The following is an 18,328-nucleotide window of genomic DNA, read 5'->3' on the forward strand; positions in this document are numbered from 1 at the left end:
ATGAAGGTCAGTGTACTCTTTTTTTTTAAAGATTTTATTTATTTATTTGACAAAGATAGAGACAGCCAGCGAGAGAGGGAACACAAGCAGGGGGAGTGGGAGAGGAAGAAGCAGGCTCCTAGTGGAGGAGCCTGATGTGGGGCTCGATCCCAGGACCCCGGGATCACGCCCTGAGCCGAAGGCAGACGCTTAACCGCTGTGCCACCCAGGCGCCCCGTGGTCAGTGTGCTCTTAATCGCCTTCACATGTTCTACCCATCCCCCCACCCGCCTCCCCTCTGGTGACCATCATCAGTTTGCTCTCTATAGGGAAGAGTCTCTTTTTTGGTTCGCCTCTTTCTTACTTTGTTCGTTTGCTTTGATTACCAATTCAATTCCATTGCTGGTAATCAGTCTGTTCAAAGTTTCTATTACTTCCTGATTCAGTTTAGGGAGGTTATATGTTTCTAGGAATTTACCCATTTCTTCTAGGTTGTCCAATTTTTTTGGCCTATTATTTTCCATGATATTCTCTTATAATCCTTTATTTTTGTGGTATCAGTTGTTATTTCTCCTCTTTCATTTCTGCTTTTGTTTATTGGAATCCTCTCTCTCTCTCTCTCTCTTTTTTTTTTTTTTTGATTAGTCTGGCTACAGTTTTATCTATGTTGTTGATCTTCTCAAAGAACCAGTTCTTGGTTTCATTGTTCTGTTCTACTGTTTTTTAGTTTCTATTTCATTTATTTGTGCTCTAGTCTTTATTATTTCCTTCCTGTTACTGGTTTTGCATTGTTTGTTCTTTTTCTACCTCCCTTAGGTGGAAGGTTAAGCTGTTTATCAGATTTTTCTTGTGTTTTGAGGTAGGCCTGTACTGCTATAAGCTTCCCTCTTAGAACAGTTTTCATTGCCTCCCAATGATTTTGGACAGTTGTGTTTTCCTTTGCATTTGTTTCCATGTATTTTTTAATTTCTTTGATTTCATTGTTGACCCATTCATTGTTTAATAGCATGTTATTTAATTTCCATGTATATGTATTCTTTCAGATTTTTCTCTTGTGGTTGATTTCTAGTTTCATAGTATTGTGGTGAGAAAGGAAGCATGGTATGACTTCAATCGTTGTGAATTTGTGGAAACTTTAACTGTGACCTAATATGTGATCTAGTCTGGAGAATGTTCCATGTACACTTGAGAAGAATGTGTATTCTGCCATTTTAGGATGGAATGTTCTCAATACATCTTTCAGATCCATGTGGTCTAGTGTGTCATTCAAAGCCACTGTTTCCTTATTTATTTCCTGTTTGGGTGATCTATCGATTGATGTAAGTGGGGTGCTAAAGTCCCTTACTATTATTGTATTATTATCAATTATTTCCTTTGTTTTTATTTTTAGCTGCTTTATGTATTTGGGTGCTCCCTTGTTGGGAGCATAAATATTTACAATTTTGTATCTTCTTGTTGGATTGTTCCTTTTATGATTACATAGTGTCCTTTGTCTCTTGTTACAGTCTTTGTTTTTAAGTCTATATTGTCCAGTATAAGCATTGCTAGCCCAACTTCCTTTTCACTTCCGTTTGCACGATAAATGCTTTTCCATTTTTTCACTTTCAATCCGCATGTGTCTTTAGGTCTGAAATGAGTCTCTTGTAGGCAGCATATAGACAGGTCTTGCTTTTTTATCCATTCCATCACCCTATGTCTTTTGACAGAAGCATTTAGTCCATTTCATTCAAAATAATTATTAATAGGTGTGTACTTATTGCCATTTTGTTACTTGTTTTATGGGGGTTTTTGTAGTTCTTTGTTCCTTTCTTCTCTTGCTCTTCTCTCACAGTTTGCTAGTTTTCTTTAATGATATACTTGGATTCCTTTCTCTTTATTTTTTGCATATCGATGACTGGTTTTTGATTTGTGGTTACCGTTAGGTTTGTATATAATACCTTAGGCATATAGCAGTTTATATTAAGTTGACAGTTGCTTACTTTGAACCCATTCTTTGCTCCTCTCCTCCCCACGTTTTAGGTATATGGTGTCATACTTCACATTCTTTTATTTTGTGAATTCTCTGACTGATATTTTAGATACACTAATTTTTGATGCTTTTGTGTCTCCTACTTTTCTTACTCCTACTTATGGTCTTTCCTTTCCACTCAGAGAGTTCCCTTTAACATTTCTTGTAGTGCTGGTTTAGTGGTGATGAATTCCCTTAACTTCCTCTTGTCTGGGAAACTCTTTATATCTCTCTTTCTATTCTTAATGATAGCCTTGCTGGGTAGAGCACTCCTCGCTGCAGGGTTTTTTTTTTTCTTTCAGCACATTGAATATATCATGTTCTGCCTTCTGGCCTTCTGGCCTGCAAAATTTCTGCTAAAAAATCAGCTGATAGGGGCGCCTGGGGGGCACAGCGGTTAAGAGTCTGCCTTCGGCTCAGGGCGTGATCCCAGCGTTGTGGGATCGAGCCCCACATCAGGCTCCTCCGCTACGAGCCTGCTTCTTCCTCTCCCACTCCCCCTGCTTGTGTTCCCTCTCTCGCTGGCTGTCTCTATCTCTGTCGAATAAATAAATAAAATATTTTAAAAAATCAGCTGATAGCCTTATGGTGTTTCCCCTGTATGTAACTGTTTTCTTTAAGTGCTTTTAAAATTCTCTCTTTATCACTACGTTTTGCCATTTTAATTACTATGTGTCTTGCTGTGGACCTCTTTAGGTTGATTTTGAGGGCTCTGTACCTCCTGCATCTGGATTTCTGTTTCCTTCCTCAGAGTTAGAAAGTTTTCAGCTATTATTTCTTTAAATAAATTTTCTGCCCTCTTTTCTCTCTCTTCTCCTTCTGAGATCCCTTTAAGGCAAATGTTATTACACTTGATGTGATGATCTGGCTGTGTTCCCTAAGTCCATTCTTATTTTTTGTTATTATTTTTCTCTCACCTGTTCAGCTTAATTACTCTGTCTTCCAAGTCACTGACATGTTCTGTTTTCTCTAGTCTATTTATTCCATCTAGTGTATTTTGAATTTCATTTCTTGAGCTCTTCACCTCTGATTCATTTGTTTTTCATTTTTCTATTTTTTTGTTAAGAGTACCACTGACGTCCTCCACTTTTTTCTCAAGTCCAGTGAGTATCTCCTTGAAAATTACTTTAAATTCTTTATCAGTCATATTACCTATCTCCATTTCATTTCGGTCTCTTGCTGTGATTCTGCCCTGTTCTTTCATTTGGGACATAGTCCTCTGTGTCCTCATTTTGTCTGTCTGTGTCTCTGCCTATGTGGTCAGAAAGTCAGCTATATACCTGGTCTTCAAAGTACTGCCCTTATGAAGAAGAGATCCCACGGGGCCCTGCAGTGCAATGTTCCTTGTTCACCAGAACCTGGAGCTTCAGAGTATCTAATATGGGTGTTGCACGCACCCTGCTGCTGTTGCTGAACTGCTTTGCCTTCAGTTCAATTGTCTGCAATGGCTCTCGTCCCCTGTTGTGGCCAGAGTTTGGTTCCTGAGTCGTTAGTGACTCATTCTGGGGCTGCTTTTCTCCTAGGTTGAGTCATACCAGGCATTTGTCAGAGATGCAGCAGCACCAAACTGCAGGAGACCACAGCAACACAGCGTGGGGGGTCACTGTTAGCGAGTTAGGCATCACGCTGCTTCCTGCAGGCGTCCATGTGTCTAGGCTGGGAGGGTAGAGAGGGAAATGGTGTCCTATAGCTCCTTTGCTCCTGGAGAAGTCTCCCAATGATCCCTACCCCTCTAGCATGTGCTCTGAGATTAGAAAACAAATCTCCCTCCCACAGGCCCCAAGTGTTTTTCCAACTGCTGCTTCCATGCCGTATCTCTGCGGGGCTGTTTGTGGTGCTATCTCTTTAACAGCCGGGACTCAGTTTCCTCTTGCCCTCCCGGCTCTCCTATAAGCCTGCTGATTTTTTTTAAAAAAAGATTTTGTTTATTTATTTATTAGAGAGAGAGAGAACGAGCTGGGGGAGTGACAGAGGGAGAAGCAGACTCCCCACTGAGCAGAGAGCCCAAAACGGGGCTCCGATCCCAAGACTCCGGGATCATGATCTGAGCTGAAGGCAAAGATTTAACCAGCTGAGCCATCCAGGCACGCAGAGCCTGCTGATTTTTAAAGTTCCAAGTTTTAAGCCCTGCTGATTATAAGAACTCACGAAATTTGGCCCCTCTGATTTTTAAAGCCAAATGTTACGGGGATTCATCTTCCCCACATGGGTTTCCCTGTGTGAGAGTCCGTTTCCTTCTTCTCTCCATGCCCGCAGTTTCCCTCCTTCCCCCCGACAGACCCGCGAGTCCATTTAGCTCCTGATCACGTTGTGCCCTTCCTACCCTCTTCAGTGTAGCTCTTCTCTACGTTTAGATGTGGAGAGTTTGTTCTGCCAGTCTTTGTTTTCTGGGTTATTCATACGGATATGGGTGTTATCTAGTTGTATCCATGGAATGAGGTAAACTTAGGGTCCTCTTACTTAGTCATCTTCCCTGAAAGTCTTAGAGACTCTTTATGTCCTAACAACTTAGTGGCAACTTGAAAAAAACTATACATATAAATTAAAAGAAAATACATTTATATTTCACTTTCAAATAACCATAATTACTTATGTGATACATGTTCCTGCACAACATTTGCAACTTTAAAAATCAGATGGGATATCATCATTTCATGTTCCACAATGGTTTTCACACAGTAGTTTTTTTTTTTAATTTTATTTATTTTTTACTTTTTTTTTAAGATTTTATTTATTTATTCGACAGAGATAGAGACAGCCAGCGAGAGAGGGAACACAAGCAGGGGGAGTGGGAGAGGAAGAAGCAGGCTCATAGCGGAGGAGCCTGATGTGGGGCTCGATCCCATAATGCCGGGATCACGCCCTGAGCCGAAGGCAGACGCTTAACCGCTGTGCCACCCAGGCGCCCCAATTTTTTAATGTTTTTTTTATTATATTATGCTAGTCACCATACAGTACATCCCTGGTTTCTGATGCAAAGTTCGATGATTTATTAGTTGTGTATAACACCCAGTGCACCATGCAATACGTGCCCTCCTTACTACCCATCACCAGTCTATCCCATTCCCCCACCCCCCTCCCCTCTGAAGCCCTCAGTTTGTTTCCCAGAGTCCGTAGTCTCTCATGCACAGTACTTGTTTTTTAATCACAAGAACTGCCCAAATCCCAACATAGTAAATGTATAATGTCATTAAAAACAATGTAGCATACATGGACCACATCTTCTTAATCCAGTCATCTGTTGAAGGGCATCTTGGCTCAATGGAATATTACTCAGCTATCAGAAAGAACGATTACCCAACATTTGCAGCAACATGGACGGGACTGGAGGAGATTATGCTAAGTGAAGTAAGTCAAGCAGAGAAAGACAATTATCATATGGTTTCACTCATTTCTGGAACATAAGAAATAGCAGGAAGATCGGTAGGAGAAGAAAGGGAAGAAGAAAGGGGGGGTAAACAGAAGGGGGAATGAACCATGAGAGACTATGGACTCTGGGAAACAAACTGAGGGCTTCAGAGGGGAAGGGGGTGGGGGACTGGGATAGACCGGTGGTGATGGGTATTAAGGAGGGCACATATTGCATGGTGCACTGGGTGTTATATGAAAGTAATGAATCATGGAACTTTACATCAAAAACTAAGGATGTACTGTATGGTGACTAACATAACATAATAAAACATTATTATAAAAAAACAGTGCAGCACAATCTAATGTTGAAACTGTGAAATATCTTGAGCTAGTACTCCATGTGCTGACTGATGTATGCCAAATATCATACTGTTTCCCTTTAAATTTTAAAACATCCCACAACACCCCTGTGAATTCCCGTCTCTTCCTGGGGTACCTTGGTGTAGTTTGGAAACCATATCTTGTGTCCTTTCCCCTGTTAGATGAGTGTTCTTTCATTTTACTAACAAATTTGATGAACAGCCAACTTGGTAATGGATGGCAATGGCTTAATATACTACCATTCCTGAGTAAATTCTTGTTACGAGAGCAACATTGCTAATCCTAGTCAAAGTAAAAAAAAAAAAACTCCAAGGATTGTAGTTGGGTGGCGAGGAAACAATTTTAGATGTGATGAGTGCATTTCTTGACTCCTTCATTTTGACCTGGGAGTAGGCTACCTATTTCATCCTTCAAAATAACCACTTCTGTCAGAACTACTATTATCACCAGCGAATGTCCCCATTTCCTCTAAAGATACGGTTAACGTAGGTACCAGACTGCTGCATTCAAATCACAGCTCTGTCAGTTACTAACTCTGGAACTTTGCAGGCTACTTAACTTCCTTGTAACTTACTTTTCCCATTTTTAATAAGAAGACAAAAATAGCACTTATTGCATAATCCGGGGAACAAGATTAAATGAGGTAACGCATATACAACATTTAAAACAGTGCTTGCCGCAGACTAAGCGCTGTGTCAATCATTGTTATAGGCAGAAATAATAAGGATCAGTGGTCTTCCATGAATGAAAGTTATATGAATGAGTGGATCTGTGCCCTCTCTTTGTCATTTGCCTAGACCCAGTAATAGGGTTATAGGATAATGAGGAATCTGTAGTCTTTACCTATAATACAGTGATCCCAGCAAGTGATTCTGGTTATATGAATTGTCTTGATTTTTCTGTCTGTTTATACTGACCAAATTGTTGGGGATACTAATTCATTTTGAGTTATCGGGATAGGACTATAGACATGGATACCAGGACTGAAGATCAGCCATATTTGGCTTTGAGAGAGAGAGAGGGAAGAGAGGGGAGAGAGAGGGAGAAAGGGCTCATTAAGGATTGACTGATTGGCATTCAGTTGAAAATAAAGATAGAGGAGAAGGTAAAAATGTGCAGATTTTTTTAATCCTTAAAAGGCTTTAACTCTAAATAATATCTAAAGATAGAGATCGTTTTTCAGTTTACATTAAAACTATAAATGCGAGGGAAGAAACAAATAAAAGGAACTTCGTAACTTGAAAGTCTTGAGTGATATGATAGTTTTATTTTATAATACCCAGGAGTAGAGAGAATCATAAAATCTCTACCAACCGGTATTGGTTTATTCAAAACAACACACCACTCAAGACGACTGATAATCCCTGGCCCCCTGGATACCCCACTGTATTTTTAAAAGAAAATTCCAACAATTTAACCAATTCAACCTTTTTCTCGACAAGTCTAAAAAAGGATTCACATCTCTTTGGAAAAGAAGTAGACACCAAAAGAAGGAGTCATAAGGAAAATATTTTTTTGTAGTTCCCAATAAGATTCACCTTACACCAGTAATGTGTGGAGGTTTATGGACATACACAGGAATAACCAAGGTAATGAATGACAAGATAATCATTGAACAGGAGCAAAGTAGAAGGGGGAAATATATTCGGAATCAGATGTGTGAGACAAAACTAATGTATCAGGAAACTGGGAAACCCAGGATAAAGTGGGTCCTTTAGGGTTCCCAGACCCAATTCCTGTGTACTCCCCCTCCCCCTCCTCACAACCCTTCCCCTCCCAGTCCAAGCAATTTGGAAATACCAATTCAATTCTGACACTATCTACTTGGAGATAGCATCAGATTCCACAGGTTGAGTTTGGATCTATAAAACTGCCCCTCACCCTGCCTCAGATACCAGTTGCATGCCCTAGGCATGGTCCAATGACCACTTCATTAGGTTTGATTAATGTGCTAGTGGTCTCACAGAACTCCGGGAAACAAGATAAGCAGTTCATTAAAGTACATGATAAAGGACCAGCCTCTGCCCTAATCCTTAGGTTATGGAAGGGCTTTCCACATGAAAAAATGCTCCACATCACTTGCCATCAGGGAACTACAAATCAAAACCACAATGAGATACCACCTTACACTAGTCAGAATGGCTAAAATTAACAAGATAGAAAACAACAAATGTTGGCGAGGATGTGGAGAAAGGGGAACGCTCTTATACTGTTGGTGGGAATGCAAGCCGGTACAGCCAATCTGGAAAACAGTGTGGAGGTTCCTCAAGATGTTAAAAATAGGGCTATCCTACGACCCAGCAATTGTACTACTGGGTATTGACCCAAAGATGCAGATGTAGTGAAAAGAAAGGGCACATGCACCCCAATGTTCATAGCAGCAATGTCCACAATACTTAAACTGTGGAAGGAGCTGAGATGTCCTTCAACAGATGGATGGATAAAGAAGATGTGGTTCATATATACAATGGAATATTACTCAGCCATCAGAAAGGATGAATACCCACCATTTATAACGACACGGATGGAACTGGAGGGCATTATGCTAAGTGAAATAACTCAAGCAGAGAAAGACAATTATCATATGGTTTTACTCATATGTGGAATATAAGGAATAGTGCAGAGGACCATAGGGGAAGGGAGGGAAAACTGAATGGAAAGAAATCAGAGAGGGGAAGGGCTTTCCAAAAGTCACCTCATTAACATAACAAAAGACACCTTTATCACCCTCATCACAGGAAATTCCAAGGGTTTTAGGAGCTATGAGACAGAAACTGTGGTCGAAGACCAAATGCCAATGACAAATATATTTTGGTAATCTCAGCCACCAAACATAGATTTCCTGTCAATCACAGTACCATAGTGGGTTAAGCCTTCCTCCAAGCCTATTTGGAAAGTGGTGGGTCATAAATAAGAAAATAATGCCAGTTGGGGCTAGATCAAGGAGGAAGCCAGTTTGGCAGGTGAGAGAGCTGGAAGCCTAATAGTAGCTATTTCTAATAGATTTCCATGAGACCACGGAGGAAATCACGGCTCTGTTGGTAAGAGGCTAACTGGGGCATGACCTTGAGTGTTGAACCAAAAGAAACTTGATTCCTCCAGGATCCAGAGACTAAGCATAACCACGGGCAGTGATAGTTACTAAGATGAAATTTTAGAACCGGTAGAAAACTTTAAAATGCTTTAGTTCACTACTTGATTTTGTAAATAAACGGATGGAAGCTCTAAGATCACACAGTGAAATAATGTTAGAGTCAGGTCGGCTAACTTCCTCTCTATGCTCTTTCTTATCATAGAACCATCTTCAGAAGCAAGGAATTGAACAGACAATATCAATACATGAAGCAGGATGAATGTCAAGTTCAGGTAAGAATCACCAGATTGCGGCACATTTCAATTAACCAAAGGTAGCCAATATTCTATTCACAAATCACTTGGTTTATCCCAAAACCTATCACACAAGTTAGTCACATGAGAAGATTAGAGGGGGAGGTTAACGAAACACTCTTAAGAGGATCCAAGAAAGAGGCATCCCAATGTGAGCAGTGAAGCACCAGCCTTGTCTTTGACCCCAAGACAAGGGTTGGCCTGGAGTTCAGTCAGGTGTCTTCTGTGCAGACAGAGCCTCTGAAAGCACTGTCTGGGGCAGTGTATTGCATGGGTGGTCCCTCAGCCTTCCAGCTGCTGCTAGACAGTTCCTTCTTTTAAGGGTTCACTCAGGCGGGTGTAACGGGTCCATCTGAGGATTTTTGCCATGTCAGCTTAAGCCGCTCTGTCTCCCTCAAGTCTTTCTGTGGACGTTACCAAACAAGTTTTACTCATCAGTTGCACAGCTTATGTACAGGGGCACACTCAAAGCCCTACATGAGACACTGACAAACAACTAATATGGGAGTTCACATTGGCCACTGTGACTCCATTTTGTCTTACTCTGAACTTAGTCTGTACCTTCTGTGAGTAGGAATCACATACAAAGTATCACATCATGATAATACACTGTGCCCAGATTCCTCTTTGTTGTCCCTTTATTTAACATGTCTTTATTCTAGGCTTTTAATCTTCATGCAGAAATGCAGTTGACTGCATGTCTTTCCGCAAATACACAGATCATCACTTCCAAGGAATATTTCCAGAACGTAACTAAAATAGGAAATGTATTCTTTTTCTAATCATTTGATATTACCAGAGACTATGTCAGGGACACTCTCAGGGAAGAAAGTTGATCTTCAGAACATTCCAGTTTCAATCATCTCTATCAAGAAAAATAAACACAGGGAAATGTCCCCAACCTCCTTAAAGGCTTGCCCTTATCAAAAATTGGTATATTCTTTTGGGTTAAGGCAGTGAAAAGGCTGTTAAAACACAAATAGGTTCTCTAATAGCAATATTATAGACAAAAATGCACTTAGAAAATCTGTGAGGGAAAGGTGAATTGTAAAGGATGTCAGTTTGGGGATGAGAGGACCAGAAAAAGGAGGAAATCAAAAAGGCTCAGATGCAGTTAAGTTCTCTGGATGCATCCTGAAGGCGATTAGGACATCATGGTGGGAGGAGGGTGATGGGGAGGGGACAGAAGAGTTGTTAATTTTGCACCTTTGTTTCTGGGAAAAAAAGAAAGAGTTCCTCGCTGTCTCCAAATTGGCTTTGTTTTAAGGCGATTGCTTCTAGGACTCGATTAATAAATCTAGGACTGATATTTTTTAATCAATTGTTTTAAACAGTCTGTAACATTTTGGAAAAAAAACACCTCAGCATTTCCAAGAAACATTCTAAAACACAACAACAACAGAGTTTGTATATTATCGATAGAAATAACTGACAGACGTTCCTCCTTCAGTGACTTGAACAACTTATCAATCTGACATTATTTTTCTGGAAGAAAGCTGAGAAGATGCGTGCTAAAAAACATGATGAATATATTAGCAGAAAATTCCAAGCCAACTACAACGTTGTACGTTCTATTGACCTACTCCTGTTTGGATCATTACATGCATCTACTGGGGAAGAGCCTGACTCACTACAACGAAAGGGAGTGTTTTCAATCCTCCATGGGCGATTTCACTAGCTCCGTGAAAATGAAAGCACTTTTATGGAAGATGCTTGACCCCTCAAATAAGGACATCTCGGAAAAAGAGGCAGGGCCAAGCATGAAAAAGGGTCTCTGACAAAAAGGAAACTAACCTCCCAGGCTGCCTTCTTACATATGTTTAAAGGCGATGTAAGTCTGTCCATGGTGACCTCTAGCTGGACCATGCTGACGGTGGTCTTCGGAGCAGCCCTTCTGTGGTTCGCCCTTCTTTGAATTATAAAGAGGTGTGGCACTAGTGTCGCCAGGCCTGCCATCTGCCTTGCTGCACCACGCTAGGCATTTGTGGAGGACCGCCCCCGGACCAAGCACTGCGCCCCGCATTTTGCGCGTATTCTAGGGCTCATGTCATGGGACCGACAGCTACGAGACTTTGCGGCGTGCAACTTCATATTGGCCTCTCTAGTCCTGATGGAGAAACTAAGGGGAAGTCATCTGTTCGAGGGCACACGGCAAAACCCGTGGCAGGGCAGGGATTTAAACCCAAGAGGTCTGGTTCCAGAGCCGAGTCCCCTGACCTCTCATCTCACTATCCCAGAATACATAAGCAGATCAGTTTGGTTTCTTTTAACAATGGGATCTGAACGTAGATATCACTCGTTAGAGATATAAAATTCAGAAATTTAGAAGCCTAGAGCTTAGAAATGATTAATCCACCCCTACTCCCTGCTCTTTTACAAGGAGGGAAACCGAGGCACAGAGGGGGAAAGTGGCTTACTTCAGGGTACAAAATATATGGTTGCTATGGCTTGAATGTTTGTATCCCCCTAAATTCATATGCCGAAATCTTAATGCCCAATGTGATGGTATTAGAAGGTGGGGCCTTTGGGGGTGCCCAAATCATCAGGGTGAAGCCCTCGTGAACAGTTAGTGCTCTTGTAAAAGAGACCCTGCAGAGCTCCTTAACCCCTTCTATCGTGTAACAACAACCCAAGTCTGCGATCCAGAAGAGGGCCCTCGTCTGAGCATGCTGGCACCGCGATCTTGGACTTCCAGCTTCCAGAACGGTGGGGAATTACTTTCTTACTTTCTGTTGTTTGTTAAGCGCCTGGCATGCGGTATTCTGTTAGAGCAACCTGAATGGGCGAAAACAACGCCAGAGCCAGGATTAGGTCAGACTTACGGCCCCTGGAGTTCTCTGGATTGTGCCATGATTTTTTTCCTTCTTCCCTTCCTTTATTCCTCCTTCTTTTCCTCCCTTCCTGTTTCTCATCCTCTTGAATCCCTTTCTTCCTTATTTCACGTGCTTTTGGAATTCGTGTAAGCCTGCCGCATGTTTAAACGCCTGCCCTGTGTGTGCTGGAATTTCTTTTCTAAATATTGTCATTGTTTCTAGGCGTCTAGCTCCAGGTAGAGGCAAGTGATCCAAAGTAAATGGAGGAGCAGGACTGAGAACACACAGCTCAGTCTTACTGAGAAAAGCCAGAGTATTGCACAGAACAGTAAAATACTATTTTATTTTTCATTTTTAAGAAACTGTCTTTTTCTTGACATTATTAAAAGATTATTTATGGGCGCCTGGGTGGCTCAGGCGGTTAAGCATCTGTCTTCGGCTCAGGTCATGATCCCAGGGTCCTGGGATCGAGTCCCGCATCAGTCTCCCTGCTCAGCAGGGAGTCTGCTTCTCCCACTGCCCCTCCCCCCCACTCGTGATCTCTCTCTCCCTCTCATGCTCTCTCTCTCTCCAAAATAAATAAAATCTTAAAAAAAATATTATTTACTTACAATATTAGGCACCCGTTTTGATCACAGTTTGAAGCACTTTGAGATAGATACATGTGTGTGACGACCTCCACGGTCGAGATATACAGTATTTTCATAATCACGGAAGATTTCCCTGTGCCCCTTCCAGTCAATACCCTTTCCCAACTCCCAGCACAGAGAATCACTGTTCTTTCTGTGATTGTAGATTAAATTTAGACTTTTAAAGTGCTTTATAAAAAAATGGAATCATAGAATACGTATTAATTTTTTTTCTGGTTCCTTTACTTTAGAAGAATGTTTTTGAGATCCATTTATGTTATTTTGTGTATCAGTCGCCCATTTTTTTCTCAGTATTATTCTCTTGTTGTCTAGACCACAGTTTGCCTATCCATTCACCACTTGATGGATATTTGGGTGGTTCATCGTTTTTGGCTGGGATGAATAAAGATTTCATGAACATTTGTGTTCAGGTTTTTGTGTGAATATGTATTTCATGGCGTTCTGATAAATTCCCAAAGAGTGGCATCGTTGGGGTCATGGGATTCATTTAACTTTTAAGGAGCTGTCGAACTGTCTTTCAGAAGTGGTTGTATCATTTTATGCTCCCATCATCATTGCACGAGAGTTACCTTTGCTCCACAGGTGTGAACACTTGGCATTGCCATGCTTTTTCATTTTAAGCTGTTATCATGAGCTTATGTTCTTATGAATGAGTTGTAAGAATTCTTGATACAGGCTGGACACAAATTGTTTGTCAGATAGAAGTATTGTGAATAGCTTTGGGGCTTATCTTTTCAATAGTGTAAGTGTTCTTTGAAAAGTACAGTTTTCAATATTGATGAGATCCAATTTATTAATTTACCTTTCAGAGTCCATACATTTTGTGTCCGTAGAAGAAAACTTTGCCTTCCCTAATTAGATTGTCTCCTATGTCTTTTTTCCAGAAGTTTTATAATGTAAGTATTTACATTAAGGTCTGTGATACATTTTGAGATAACTTTAGCATATGGCGTTAGGTAATTTTCAACGTGATTTTATTTCCATATGGATAGCCAATTGTTTCAGCACCATTTATTAAAAAGACTTTCCTTTCCCTATGGATTTACACGGGCACGTTTATTGAAAATAAATCAACCATAAATGTAAGGGTTTATTTCTGGACTTTAGTCTATTTCATTTATCTATCTTTCTATCCTTATGCCAGTATCATTACGGTAACTTTTCATGAGTGTTGAAATTTGGTAGTGTAATCCTCCAACTTTGTTTGTGAGTTCTCTCTTCTTTATTCTCTTTTCCATTTCCAGCTTTCATTTGGAATCACTAATTACTTATTAAAGATTTTATTTGTCTCCACAATTCGCTTATTAGCCAACCATCTGGTTTTACTCTTATAGTCCTTGCTCTAAATTTTATAATATATACCTTGACTTTACTGTTGTCTAGCCTCAAAAAATACTGTATTACTTCATGTCAAATATAAGAGCCTTTCAAAAGTAAGCTTCCATTTCCCCCTTTCCTTCCTTTGTACTAATGTGTGAGTATACACTATATACCAATATAGTACTAGTATAATATGTAGCATATATATTAGTATATTATATTAGTCAGTATATAATGTGTCCTCATTATACAAGTTATACAAGTAGTGTCAAATAAGATCTTATTTCTATATGTGTGATAAACTTTACAATGTGTTATTATTTTTTAAACAATTGTCTCTTAAAGAACTTGAACATAAGAAAGAAATGCATTTCACGTTTGATGGTATACTTATTTTTTATGCTTTTCATTTCCTTTTGCATATATCCTTGCTTCCATCCGGTATCATTTGCCTTCTGCCTGAAAAACTTCCATTCGCATACCTTCTAGTGACAGTCCACTGAGGCCAAATTTTATTCACTTTTGGTTTTATTTCACTTTTGAAATACATTTTCTCTGTATATAGAATTTTAGACTGTCTTTTTTTTTTCCATAGAGTTTTAAAGGTGTGGTTCTATTGTTTTCTGTCTGGCATGGGTTCTGAAAATAATATGCTGAAAATCTGATCACTGCCCTTTGTTTGAAACATGCTTCTTTTTTAAAAAATAATATTTATTTTGTTATATTAGTCACCATACAGTACCTCCCCGGTTTTTGATGCAATGTTCCATGATTCATTATTTGCATATAACACCCAGTGCACCATGCAATATGTGCCCTCCTTACTACCCATCCTCTGGCTTATTGTAGGATTTTCTATTTACCATTGGTTTTCGGCAATTTGCATGTGACGTACCTTTGTCTGGTTTTCTTTATGTTTAATCTTGACAGTCTTCCATTGATCTGAGTAGATCTGTGGGTTCTAGCTCTCAAAAATTTGGAAAATTTTTAGCCATTATTTCTTCAAATATATTTCTACCCTACTCCTTCTGGCAATCTAATCATGTGTCCGTTAGAATACTTGATATTGTGTCATGTTTTACTAATATTGTCTTGATTTATAAGTCTTTGTACTGTGCTTTGTGTTGGATAATTTTTATTGCTAGATCTTCAAGTTCATGTATCTGTTTTTCTACACTGTCTAATTTGCCCTTAATCTCATTTAGTAAAATATTAATTTCCAATATTGCATTTTCTTTTTTTTCTTTTTATTTATTTTTTTTAAAGATTTTATTTATTTATTCGACAGAGATAGAGACAGCCAGCGAGAGAGGGAACACAAGCAGGGGGAGTGGGAGAGGAAGAAGCAGGCTCGTAGCGGAGGAGCCTGATGTGGGGCTTGATCCCATAACGCCGGGATCACGCCCTGAGCCGAAGGCAGACGCTTAACCGCTGTGCCACCCAGGCGCCCCGCAATATTGCATTTTCACCTCAAGATTTTAAAAACTAATTTGCTGTCCTCTCATTTTCTTCATATTCTTCTTTACATTGTTGGACATAATAAGCGTACGACAGGCATTTTAATAACTTGTGGATAACTTGTTCCTTTCTCTGATTGTTCTGCAGTTTTGCTGTGGTGGGTCTAGATCTGCCTTCAGGCCTAATTTTGCCCCACTACTAAAGCATAATCGTAGGGCCTATGCCGAATGCTCTGTGTAGTCAGTGAGGTCTCTTCACTCTGCTTAGTAGGAACTCAAATGACCCCTTGCCCTTTGTGAGCTCTGGGATAGTTTGCCTTACAGCTCTCGTAATTATGTTTTTCTCTGGATGCCCGGCATCAGGAGATTTTGCCTTATATATAATCGAATGAACATTCAGCCACTCATACAATTCTCTGGATCTCTTTTTCTTTGTAGCTCTCCCTTTTTCAGTACTCTGCCCTTCAAATTCTAGCTGCCTCAGCCTCTTACAACTCATGTATTATTTTATTTAACTCAGCAAGAACACCAGGCTCTGTTTGAGTTTCCCCTCCCTGCACTGAGGTCCAGAAATTTCCTCCTGACAGAAAGCCAGGTAACTGTAGGACTTAGCTAAGTCCCTTTTCTTTCTTTCCGGGATCATAATCCTGTGTTGCCCATTTCAGTCTAACAACTGAAAACAGATGTTTCATATATATGATCCAGTTTTCTAATTTTTTATGGCTGGAAGTTAATTTTATATACCTTTACTCCCTTACAGCCAGAAGCAAAAACTGACATTATCTTTTTGGGAAAGAAAATGTAATGCTCCAATATGGTATGTATATATGGATTTTAAAAGATGCCTTCCGGAAAATGATGGAATAGGGAACTCCACGATTTCAGCTCCACAATAGCAGCTAATGAGCTGGCAGAACTGTCATGGTCAACTTTGACAGAACTGTGGAATCGAATAAAAATTTTGTAACAACCAGGGGAAGGCTTAATGAGGTAAGAAGTTGCTGCTTTGCGATAAGAGAGTAATGTGGTATTCCAAATTGCCAAATTCTAGACTGAGAGTGGCCAAGAGGTAATGGTGCAGGTTGCTAGTGTCAGAGTGAAAGACTAGGACCTTATTCTTAAAGAATCGTGGCTGTCTTATTTGAAATGCCTGAAGGCTCATGAAGGACAAATCCATGAGCTTGCATTTGTTTTGCCCAATGAGGAGTGTTCCTGGGGCAGGGATGGCCTTCTGAGTGGCATTTTCCAGAAGTATTTAAAGGTGCAAGCTTTAGCCCTAGCAGATTGCGGCAAGAAACAAGAGTTGGGGCAAGTGATAGACCAGAAAACCTAGGAAGGAAGATGTTAGGAAAGAAGATATGAGACAGAATAAGGGCTTTTAAAAGGTCCCATATGTACCGGGGATTCAAAATGGCTATGGGCACGAGCAAGACTGCCCACACATTCAGGAAAGTCCAGAGAAAACCTAAGCTTCACTTCCAGCTGATCTAAAGACTCTGTGAAAGCTAAGGCAGAGTTTTGAATGGCCTAGAAAAGCCCTAACACAGATTCAGTCTGTAAAGACTGGGAGATTGTTATTCCATTGACTGACGGATTGATTGAGGCTTCGGGTATTTTTTTTTTAAAAGCTGTCAGAACAGTAGCTGACCAATGGAAGACAGATGTCAATGCCCACATGACAAAGACTACAAACTTTACCAAAGAAAGTTTAGAAAAGTCACCAAGCAAGCAAATAAGCCACAAGAAATGGCAAAACAAACCCCAGAAAGGGAAGGAAATATGATGTCGATGATTGTCACATGAAAATGTTCAAAATGTTCAATTTTCAATGAAAATGACAGCATATGTGAAGAAATAAGAAAATACGATTCATTCACATAAAAACATAATGCAATAAAAACTGTGAGGAAACCCCAGCATTGGACATATTAGAAAAAAATCAAATCAGCTGATTTAAATACACTCAAGGAGCTGAAGAAAACCATGAACAAAGAATGTTTTAAAAAAAGAGAAATTTTAGAGCTGAAAGGTAAAATAGTTAATGCTTAAATCTTTAAAGAGATGTATGCGCTCTCTGTTATTGTAACGTTATTTACAATAACTAAGACATGGAGGCAACCTGTGTCCTTTGATGGATGAATGGATAAAGAAGATGTGAGATATATATATAATGGAATATTATTCAGCCATAAGAAGAATGAAATCTCACCATTAGTGACAATGTGGATGAAACTTGAGGGCAGTATGCTAAACGAAATAAGTCAGATAAATACAAATACCATATGATCTCACAAGTGGAGTAAAAAAAAAAAACAAGCTTGTAAATACAAAGAACAGACCTGTGGTTGCAGGGGTGGGGAGTGGGTGGAATGGGTAAAAGGGGTCAAAAGGTACAAGATCCCAATTAAAAATAACAAGTGACAGGGATGTAATGTACATCGTGGTGACTAGAGTTAATAATACTGTATTGCCTATTTGAAGGTAGCTAAGAGAATAGATCTTAAAAGTTCCCATCAAGAGAAAAAAAAATTTGTAATGATGTATGCTGATGGAAGTTAACTAGACTTATTGTGGCAATCATTTCACAATTTATTCAAATATTAAATCATTATGTTGTACATCTGAAACTAATGTTATATGTAAATTACACCTCCATTTTCTTAAAAGGGAAGAAATTAAGTGGTATATTTAGAGACCTAGGGAAAAAACGAATAGTTTACCCGTTCTTTCATTGGTAAATTTAATGGTGCAATTTCTTATCATTATATGAATTTGTTTTAAACTTAATCTTTCCCTACCAAGTATTTTGATATATGGGTGGTAGTCGAGTTTGCACACTGCACGTGCACTGTTAGAGCTGCCACTCTGAAGCTAGCTTAGATATTACAAAAAGTGTACTATAACCACAAGCAGAATTACCATACACACGTGATGACAAAAAAAAATATTTAGGATGTTACCTCAACCTTTAGTTAGATTGAT

The sequence above is a fragment of the Ursus arctos genome, chromosome X (genome assembly GCF_023065955.2).
Source record: "Ursus arctos isolate Adak ecotype North America chromosome X, UrsArc2.0, whole genome shotgun sequence".
NCBI classification, from domain to species: Eukaryota; Metazoa; Chordata; class Mammalia; order Carnivora; family Ursidae; genus Ursus; species Ursus arctos.